Source organism: Argiope bruennichi, chromosome 8 (assembly GCF_947563725.1).
Source record: "Argiope bruennichi chromosome 8, qqArgBrue1.1, whole genome shotgun sequence".
Lineage (NCBI taxonomy): Eukaryota > Metazoa > Arthropoda > Arachnida > Araneae > Araneidae > Argiope > Argiope bruennichi.
Genome location: NC_079158.1, coordinates 46994719 through 47006515, shown reverse-complemented (window position 1 = coordinate 47006515; position 11797 = coordinate 46994719).

Genomic DNA, 11797 nt, shown 5'->3' with positions numbered 1-11797 from the left:
TGACGGATTTCTCAATTTTTAGTTTAATTTCCATTGCTATTTATTAACCTTTCCAAGTTTTATGGAATATCTAACTATAGTTAAATCAATGATTAAAAAAAATCAATTGAAAGAATTAATATAAATTTTTATTCCAAATAATGATAAACATGGATATATGTTTGAGGGTGCTTTACAAGCCAAGACATTTGATATAGAGCTACTAAATTTAGTATAAATATCCTATGGAGAGTGAGAATGTACTCTGGAGCATTTTTTTAAATATGATTTTAATTAAATAAGTGACTTTGACAATTTCCTGCATATGTTCTAAAATATCACAAAAATATGATTGTGCAAGTTATTTTCACTTAAATTATGATTTTTTTTTTTTTTTTTTTTTTTTTGCATAATATCCAATAATATATTTTTTTCCAGCAGTAAAACTCGAATAATTTTAATTTTTTTCCCATCAAATATTTAAACATGCTCTTTTCTTCCATTTTTCAAAGTTAAAGGGTCCTTTTCATCATATAGTCAGTTAAGAATGTTCATAAAGAATAAGAAAGTGAAACAATATGAATTAGAAAAGATATTACCTGAACACTTATATCTTTAATGGCATTATAGTGTCATGGGATTCTTATAAAGTTATAGCAATTTAATGCTTGAAAATTTTATTCAGATAATAGTGAACATTAAATTATGCACAAGAAATTTAATAGAAATAAAATATAACCAACACTTCCCGGTGAACAATTAGTCGCCTTATAGGGCTAGTGTTGTAACAAAGCGTATTATTTTTTTAAAATCAAAAATCAACAATAGAGTTGTGGTAATCTTCAAGAGTGTTGTTACCTATTAACAACACCAATTCTAAACATTAAATTCTTTAGCACCAACCATGAATTAAAATTCAGAATTTTTGAGTAAGTGATGAAAACAGATGGTTCAAGCAGTTGAAGATCTTTATATTTTATAATTAAAATAACAGGAAACAGCTAAATATGGATACATATATCTTAAGAGTTCATAATGTGATTCCAAATCATTATTTTTATAACTGATGCAGAATTCTGCTTATAATGTATATTAGGATGGAAATACTGTTTTAAAATTGGATTGAATAATTTCTTTTTATTGTTCTCATCAGCTGTAACTCTGATTTCAAAATAAGAAAATTGTTGGTATTAACATGTTGATAAGTTACAAAAGTGCTTAAAATTGAAGACACAATTCATATTGCTTCTTCATTTTTTCTAAATGCTTCTATCTGACCTTGCTTATAAAATAAAATGATAAAATTCAGAACACAAAATCTTATTATTTTTTAAACTCCTTCAAATATGTCTCATGAAGTGAAAATTGATTTATTTTCTTTTAATGAATCATAAGACATGACATGTTTTACGAACCACAAAGATGTTTAATAGCAAAAGTTTTATATCCAATGTTTCTGTCAATTAAATCCAACATTACATTTAAATTTGTTTATGAATTGAAATAGAATTTTGTAAAAATCATTAATTTAATCAGTATGAAAATTATTACAGCAAATGACATGTAAAATGCAGCTAGATAATCAAGTTTTAAAGATTAGCTAGTCTTTCATCCAATGTAAATATGGAGGTACTTATAGGTTTATTTTAGAAAAGATAGGGAGAAAATTTTAGTAGATGAATTACATATTATGTGAATGTCGGTATCAGGACTGTGGTTATAGTATGTGAAATGTTTGTCTTTCATATAGAATATTGCTTCTTAAACTAGCAAATGTATACAGTATCTGTGTTGGTTCCCTCAATTTAAAAAAAATCATCTTTATTTAAAAATTTTATGAAAAGTTTACAAACAAGAGGATGTGATCTTCAAATTTTTATTAAAAAAAATGCCCCCTTCTTTGCTTGCTTATAAAAATTGTGGACCTTGGACAAAACAGAAATGAGTGATCAAATTTTTATTTCCAGAATTCTACTTATGAGTGTTTTATGTTTCGTAGTAGAGTGAAGATTATCGAATATGCATTTTGTATGGCTTTTTTTTTTTTCAATCGATTCAAACAAAAATTTGATCCAATTTGCAAGCAAAATTCTTTAAAGAATTTCAGTTTTTTTAAAAATCGTTACGTTTTTCGAAAACATGAAAATGTAGACCAGTAGACCGTCTACTCAATTATAGATTTCATTCAATGTTTGATAACCTATACTTCAGATACTAAAACTGCATATCGGTTTTAATACATGAAGCTCTTTCTATTTGTAGTTATCAAGTTTAGTTGTACTCGGGTCGACAAATAAACTATCTTCATGAATTTTGTTAAAAATTCGATAGAAAACTACAAACTTTGTATAAAAACACATTGCCAAATTTCAACAATAAAGAAATATCTTTTGAGGCATAGAATTCAGACTGACAATTTTAAATATGTTTTTTATTTATTTATTTTTGAACGATGGGAAATATGAAATTTGAAAATTTCATTAAAATATGGGGGGTACAATTTTTTGGCAATTACAATATTTTCACTTTATATATGAGATAATAAAAATCTGTCTAAGTTACTTTTTTCTAATCATTAAAATTTCATTATGCCTTTCTGTTTCATATTTGGTGTCTTCAGAAATTTTTATTTCCTGGTGGAAGGAAGATTACGCATTGCATAGAAACCAAAAGATTGCGTGTAATATTTCTGCTTATCTGATTTTACCAAATACTTCATACTCAGCAACGTTCTCAAATTACAAAATTTGAATCATAAATCTCTTACACAAAATTGCCGACTACATTTAAACGCAACCTAACGCTGATAATCGTGCAAGATTTTAAGAAGTAGGGTGCTGGCTAAATTTTAATATGATGTGGCATTTTTTCTATTAATATTTTCGAAATTATCCGCAATAAACATACGGATAATTTTAGCAGCTTTGTATAGACGCCATTTGTGAAAGATAGTAAAAATCAGCGGAAATGGTCTCCCTGAAAATTTCTCGTGCACTCTCTAATAAATATGTCTCTGAATTATTAACTACATGCCACTGGCGAACGATAGTTATGAAAGAACTTATTAGCACGCGATCTTTGGAGATTTTTTTGGCGATTATTCTCTGGAATGCTGTGATTAATAAGCACCAAATGTGTATTTTGGACGCCTCGCCCCCTTTTCCCGACAGTTTGAAATCAAAATCTGGCACAAAAGAAAAATCATATATAATTTCATGTACACCAGCGATCGCATGCTTTACTTATTGAGTTTACATGCTTCTGAAAGTACAGACGGTCAATATTTTAACGGATTTGGTTCCGCGCAGTCTTGGTTTCTACTCTTTGGATCTACATTTCAAATGTTAAATCCGTGTATTAGATTTTATTTATCGTTTTGCAGCTATCATGCTAGCTTCTATTTGGGCAGACTTCTGCATGAATTTTGTCCAGAATCTGACAAAAATCTACATATTTCGTGCATAAACTATATGCCATTTGTCTATCTTGAAGCATTTTTTTTTTTAAATTATCAAGTTTACAGACAGATAGACATAATTCCCAAAAATATTTTTTCGGGGCAAGACAAATCTGAAACGCGGAGATTCGTTAAAATTTCGAGTTCCAGTTTTATGACGATTAAAACATTTTTTCTCTTTGTATACTTCGTATACAAAAAAAAGAAGGAAAAACGAAATAAATAAATAATTGGTCACAGCTTATAAATAACATCCTTATTGGAGATTAAATGAGAAAAGAACACTTCAAATTTCTCTCTCTCTCTCTTTTAAAATAAAAATTATAAATCTTTGTAGTTTTAAGATAGAAACACATTTATTGAATAAAATTCTGGCGAGTCTTTAGCACAACTTTTGGAGTCAATTTTCAAAGGATAAAATATGAATAACAAGAATATTTTCTCTGTTCTACTGGAATGCGGTACTCTTATGTACGAGTTATCGTGCTGAATTAGTAATATTATTTTCCAGAGTAATTGGTTTCCTGATAAGGAAGGGAATATTACAAATATCTCTAATACCTGCTGAATGTATGCAAGATCAATGACTTCCCGACCTTGTTAACCATTTAGCGATAAAAACGAAGGGTCAAGAATATTTGAGAATCTTGACGGTAGTTCCATTAGGACTCGAGTTCCAGCGTTTGCTCTAGAACGTTTGATGTTCTGCTATAAAACCTGAGAGACTAATTTACTAACAGTCAATCTAGTCGATAGAGTAGTTGAGTTGAACTGAAAAGAGTAATTGAGCGAAGTCTCTATCTGGAGAGTTCAACTCAAGTTTGTTCTCTCTGAGCGCTTTGCGCTGTTGCAGTTATTTAATAGCTATTTCCTGATAGGACTGCTTTAACATACGCTTCGGCTGTGTTTTGCTTCTAACCATTCGTGTTTTACTAGAATAAAGCGTTGTTATTATTTATTGAGTCTGTCATCAAACAAGGTGAAGATAATTACTGAGGCTGTTAATTCTTTTTTTCAATTTATTATTTCAATTTTGAGATTATTACTTTTATTGTTTTAATTTTTATATTGAATTAATTGATAAAAAAATTTGCGATTTTTTAAAAATTTATTATTATTGATTTGTATTAAAAATAGCTGTATTTTATTGAAGTCTGAGGATGTAACATTCTCACGGAATCTGATGTAAAAATTTAATATTTGCATAAAAAAAATCTTTTAGGAAATTAAATGTTACGCATTCCCAGTGACAATTAAATTCTTTTCAATTATATTACATTCATTTTTTTCCTTCCTTTTTTTGCAAATTTTAGGGAAAAAGTCATTTTAATTCTATGTTTTTAAAATCAAGTAAATAAAAATATCGTCTTGTTCAAATTCTTCCCATCACACATATACACACACACGCATGTACGCACACAAATGAGAAACATGAAATCGAACAAAAGTTTGAGTATTAATTGTTAAAATACTTTTTACCTGACAAGTTACATGGTATATGCTCCTCCAATGCCATAACAAAAATTAATGATGGTTGCTTTTTTTTTTTTTTTTTTTTTTTTTTTTTGCCCTTTTACGTCATATTTGACTTTAAAAATGGGAAATAAACGCACTAATATTTCGTCTCCCCGGCAACCCTCAAGTGGCAACTAATATTCACTTCTTGCTTGCCCATTTATTAGGCATTTTCCCATTTAAATTTATTGTAGGCTGATCGAAACGTGAAAAATACGTCTGAGATAAATACATATTTTTAAAGAAATTGCTTTTCTATAAAATATCTTTTATAGTCGGACAAAATTATTTCTAAATTAAAATGTTAATTTAAGAACTAGGTAATTAATAGAATTACCTCTCATTTTTTAAACACTGATAATGATAAGCGGGTGGTTCATAAAGCAAGCATATTTATCGGTATCGAAAATATGTAAGAAATTAAATTATAATCGGAATGATAATTATTAACCGATAATTTCATGTAAATTTTTCTTTAAAAGTTGTATTTTTTACTTTAAAGAGAAAGTATTCTTTCCTAAAAGTATTGTAATCGTTAAAAAATGATATCGAGATTTTGTACATATATTCATAGTTAAAATTCCTTTTTTGAAATTATGTCTGTCTGTCCATTACGATAAGAGCTCAATAATCCAAAAAACGAAAAGATACAGGTGTATGACATCTGGTATGCTGCACATATGATACGAAATTTATAGATTTGCATTAGATTTTAAATAAAATCTTTTAAAGGGTATACTGTCTATCCAGGTGAGTGTGTGAAAGCATAAGTTAAAAGCTGCAACAAGTTAGACAAATGCAATTTGGTATGTAACAAACACGTATTTTGTATTTGGCAAAACTGCAAATATGTACTGAAGTTTGAATATAATCCATCCAAGGGAAGAGCTTGAAAATACATGTTGTTCATTTCAGAATCCTTTTTGGTTCATTTTATTTTCCGGAGATGATGTGCAGTAAGTAAAAATCGAGTTTTCCCATGGTGTGAAGCATATATTGCATTTATTATTTTCACCTTATGTAGTTTAAGAGTTTCTTTTTAAATCGTGCTGTTTTTTTCTTTTTAAATGTACTATCGTTCAATTTTATTCGAACATGTTTCTATAGCGAGGGTAGCATAAAATTAATATCTCCTTCTCCATCTGTCATCGTTCCTTTATTTTGGTGAAATCTAAGACGATTTTAATTAAAACGAATGAATAGTACGAATGGTGTCGCGTAGTCTATTTTTCCTAGCGTCCTTGTAGTTCTACAAAACTGAAGTATTTTTAATATTCCGATGTAGTGAACATTTTTGGCACGGAATCAAAACGAGCACTATAAGCGGCGTCAATCTATTTTATTTTTGATGTATATATTTTATTTTGCTCACTGACTCTTCAATACATTTATAAATCTCGTGCGTGTTATGTTTGGTTGGTAATTGATATTTTGAGTATAAGAAATTTCTTCATGAAAAAAATAAAATTATATTTTGCTCTAACATTTTTCTTGGACAATTTATACTCAATTACAAGGAAAATATTCAATTTTTTTAAGTGAGTTAGGAACCAATTAATCGAATGACATCCTTTCTAGAGAAATACAATATCGGCCGACTGGGAAAGTAATATAAGCGTGTGGGTTTCGAAGGGGGACAGAAATTCGATTTCCATTTTCAGATGTTCCGTAATAAAAAGAAGCTATAGCAACCTTGTTCTAGAAAATATGCATGTGCTAAAAATCTTTCTTATCATTTGCTTCCGTCAAGTTAAACAATTAAAAGCCTCCATAAAATCTTGTCTTTTGAAAAGTAAAAGCATATCGACTAGAATATTAAAATTGCAGAATTTTTTTTTTTTGAAATTCCTTTAACATTCATAACAATTATTAAGAGAAAAGGGGAGGAGCTGAGTTAAATTATTGTAGTTTACTGTATTTTTTATTACAAAAACGTGTTTTGATTGCGTTAAATTGTATTATCTTTAACTAGAATAATGTTTTGCATTTGTAACTTAAACATACTTTGCATTCCACGTAAGTTCATTCGATTTTCATCTTTGCATACAAAGGTAGTTTTATATTTCTGTAATAGTCCATATTTCATTTATTACTGCATTAACAATACGAATTTTTTTTATCATCATTTTCTTTTATATGTATTTTCCTTCAGTTGAGAAAATCATCAGAATTTCAGTAAACTACAATTGGAAATTGTTTAATTTTACAAGAACTTTCATATAGTTATATGTTTTTGCGTATTTTTTCATATTTTAATAAAATAAGGTTTTTAGGTAGTCATACTAGTTGAAAAGTATTACATTTATTTTTAAATTATTTTATTTAACTATTTACATTTTACTAATGATAATTCATATATCATGTAATAATTTTAATTATTGTATTCATTTATCTATGTTTAGACCATTCACTTTCATTGATAATATTACATGCAATTTTAGTAAACTGAATGTACTTATTTAAGCATTGTCACTTTATCCATAAGAATATATAAAGTATTTTTTATTGGAATTTTAAAGAAGATAGTTTTTAAAAATTTGGAAAATTGGAGATAAATAAGATAGTAAATGAAACTGGCACCACTAAATGGAATCTTTTAAAAAATTTTTTAACTCTGATTACTAATGAGACATATACATCCCACTAACATTTTAAAATAATTTATGATAGTTTTTACTAAAAACAGTTTTTGGTTACTTGATTCAGTTACTTCCCAACCTTTGATTTAAAAACCACTTGGAAAAAAATTTGGAACACATGATTTGTCTTTTTTAGAACCTATTCTTTCCCTCTGCGTAGAAAATGAGGAGGAATAAGAAATTTAAAAGAAATCCGTAGTCAGAATGTTAAGCTGTTAGTAGCATAAAAGAAGTTTTTTTAAATTACACGTTTTAAATGCAGGATTCAAAGAAGGGAGAAATTCATTCAAATGGAAAGGGTACAAAGTTCATTATTTAAGCCACAAATGCATTATTATTCGATTTAGAAAGATTAAATTAACTATTTCAGGAGAAAAGAAAAACAATCGTTAGAGGAGACTAAATAAAGGGTCTTTTTTGCTATTTTTATATACAGCAACTAATTAATCGCATGTTAGTGCTACTCATTTAAAACATCAGTAAGTTTAATTTTACTTCTGACAAACATTTTAATTTTTTATTTTTCGTTTGTTTTACGGCCAATAACAATAAAAATTAAAACTAGAACAGTTGCATTTCCGCGAAGCGAAATAAAAATTCACTATACTAAAAATGCTAAATGCTTTCAAGTACATATCAACAATTCATCTGAAACCATTAATGAATTGAATTAATACAGCATCACAACTCTCAACATATTAACCGGAAAGAAACAGTAAAATTAATTAGAGCCTATGCACGCTGTGAAATATCGACTTTCTAAGATAATATACCATGATGATAAAAATTCTGATCATCAAAATTACTGGAATACTGTAATACTATATGAGAAATATTACTTACTATTTTCAATACATACAGAATAAGAGCATTTAAATGCAAATAACTTTTGTCCCATTAGTAACTATATAACTTATTATACAATTCTATAGTGATTTAAATTGTATAGCTGTTAACAAAAAACAAGTTAAGATCACGATATATAATCTATTTCAGTATGACGTCATTGGAACACCATTTTCGTCTAATTTTATCAACAAAATGACCAAACTCTAAGATTTTATTTGGAACAATTAACTCTCTGATTACAGATTTTTTTTAAATCGTTATTTTGACGCAAACTTTGAAAATAAGTTCAAATACTTTTAAAAAGAAGCGAGTTGTTATGATAAGTTATTCGATAATAGTATGACAAAAGTCAAATTTTTAACAATAAAAGATAAATATATTAAACTGCTAAAAATCAAGAGATACAGCAGAAAATACTTACTGGTTTTTGGCTTCCAATTTATAAAAGTCATGGGATAAGCAGTTAAAGGGTTAAATGGTCTGAGAATAGTAATCATCTTTCTTTTCACATGTAACAGTTTTAAACTGATAGAATATATTCTATTATATCATAAAATATATGCCACTTACTGCTGCTTTATTATTCTATTCCAAAAGAATGAACATTCATACAAATTTAATTAAAAATTTAATAATTAGGAAAATTTTATTAACAAACAATTTGTCATAGCTGGATTTTATTCGATAGTTTAAAAAAAATGCAAACTAAGGAGCGTTTGAATATAATTACAAAAACTTTTTAAATCATGAATTTCATAAATTTCTCTATTTGATTCATCCATCACAAACTCAATATATATAAAAATAACTCTATTTAAATTTTAAAAAAAAATACAACCACGATTGCCTACAGATTCAGTAAAAAAAAAAAAAAAAAAAAAAAAAAAATCGACCAAGACACAATAGTTTTGAAACAAAATTCCTTTCTCCTGAAATGTAATTGTTTGATTTTTTTGTCAGTTATTCAGTAAAATAACATCATCCAGAGAAATCCATTAAGGTCGATCGTTTATGAATTTTCTCGGATATACTTTACAAAAGTTAGATCGATTAACTGCTCTCTGTCCTACAGTTTCACAAATCATCACTTTTTGGAGTACTACTGATAATCGGAACTTTCAACTCGAAAATGGTACTACAGCGATCGATAATGCATTTTGTTAAAAGCACTAACCTTTCTCGATTTATTAGATAGAAATGTTTTAACATCTTTTTTTTCTCAGTTATCTGACAAGATATACTTGAATCCTAATAGTTATTTAAAAATAATAATACAATTCCATATTTCTATTAGGCAGTGATTTTTAATCTGTCATTGCTTGGCCTTCAGTTTTCCATATATTTCAACTTCCTGCTTCCCTTACTATAAATTCCGTTGAATCTCCATCGTATTCTTCAATAAATTTTTAAATAATAATTATTATAATATATTTTGACTCTTCTCCCCTTTGCTGACCGAAAAAAAAACCCATCAAAATGTAGTACTAATTGTTTATTTTCCACATTTTAGTCTTTTTAATAACGCAGTGTATATTTATTTCGCAACTCCTAATATAGTGGTTAATATTTGATAGAGCATACAGTAAGAGAATAGAGACTTTAAAATGACAACCAAATACAGTGCATTTCAAATTATATAATCATTAAAATAAGGTATTAATATCTAAAAAATATTAATTGAAAGCAATTATGTCAAAAGCAATGAACATCAAAATATGCATTTCGAAATGTAAATGGTTTCGTCAAACATTAAAAAAATTAAAAGATTTCAACTATTAGAAGATTTTTTAAAAATAAAAGATTTGAAGCATTGTAACATGGTTATGTTAGTCTTGATTGAGCTATCTACATTTTATTTTTAAAATTTACTCTTAATAGCATAGCAATGATAGCATTCACATAAAAAAAATCAATAATTAAAACAATGGAAAATATTGTTGTAAAATTACTTAAAAACAGTTTAAAAATTATTAAATTTAACAAAAAATAGTACAGAAATAAAATTGGTATCACTAAAAAGTTTGTTTTCTAAATATTAAAGTGGTGTAAATCTTTTTTTCAATATTACGTTTCGAAGCTATTGAGGAAAAAACGTCTACATTTTAACTTATTTTTAATTAATAATCTAAATAAAAATTTTGAAACTCGTTTTCTAAATGAGCTTTTACAACCCAAGAAAAAATTATGTTGAAAGTTTGGTAGTTCTATATACAATGTAGCGTTTTGGAGCGCAGTGAACAATTTTTAATCATGCATATCTCAATTTACAGCGCGTTCCTTTATCAACCATATGCAGCATAATCTATTTGGATCTGGTATCATTTCTCTATTGTTTTACAGCAATATTATATATTTCTCTTGAAATAATTAATAAAGCAAAATAATACATTAATAACTGGAAAGTTCGGCAATATTCACAAGTATATCCACTTTTATATATTTTGAATAATAACGACAAATTTATAACACATATTAAAATAATTACTATGCTATATCATTTACACTAAAATGATAATAATTTTGTTTTTGTTTTAGATTTTATGTCTTTAAGTGAGCATCATTTTTTCTATACGTTTCTGGATGAAATTAAAAAAAAAAAGCTTTTCTTTTTAAAATATTCAAAGAACACAAAAAATTTCAAAAGTTATAGCAATTAATCTCACTTAAGTGTAAAGAATCCATTAGGAAAAACGGCTCAATGCATAATAATAATAAAATGAATCATTAAATATTAAAATAAACTGGGAAAATAAATGATCTTTTGTTTTTTCTAAATTGCACTTTTGAAAGTCAGGATTTCATAACCATTGCAGAAAGACTCCTTTCTCCGTTAATTATTCTACAGATCCATTTTTTCGTCACTACTATTGCATCAGGCCTCTCAATGCTGATCAATTATTAAAGAGATAAGACAAGAATAGGCAAGCTACATATAAAACATAGATGTTATGATTCGAAATGAGAAAAAGCAATTTCTTACTTTTTCTTTCACAGTTACTTAAAAAAAAAAAAAGATATATTCGTATTTTATCATACTGTAAATACAAGATTAAAGAATCGGCATTTGATAAATGCGCAATCCAGACATATTAAAATAAAATTATCTTAAGAATAAACGATGCTCCGCCATTCTTCTTATTTACGCGCAGTTTTTTTTTTTCCATGCGTTTATGCATTCTAAGCGATCAATCATAATTTGAAGCAAGATTTTTGGAAAATGAAGGTCTATTTTTATCTACTTTTCCATTTGAATGAATCGATTTTTCATTCACAAACTGAGATTATGAGAAGAATTTAACTTAAGATTTCATCTTTATTTGTGCTAGTTAACAGTTTTTTTTCATTTAGGAAAAGCAAC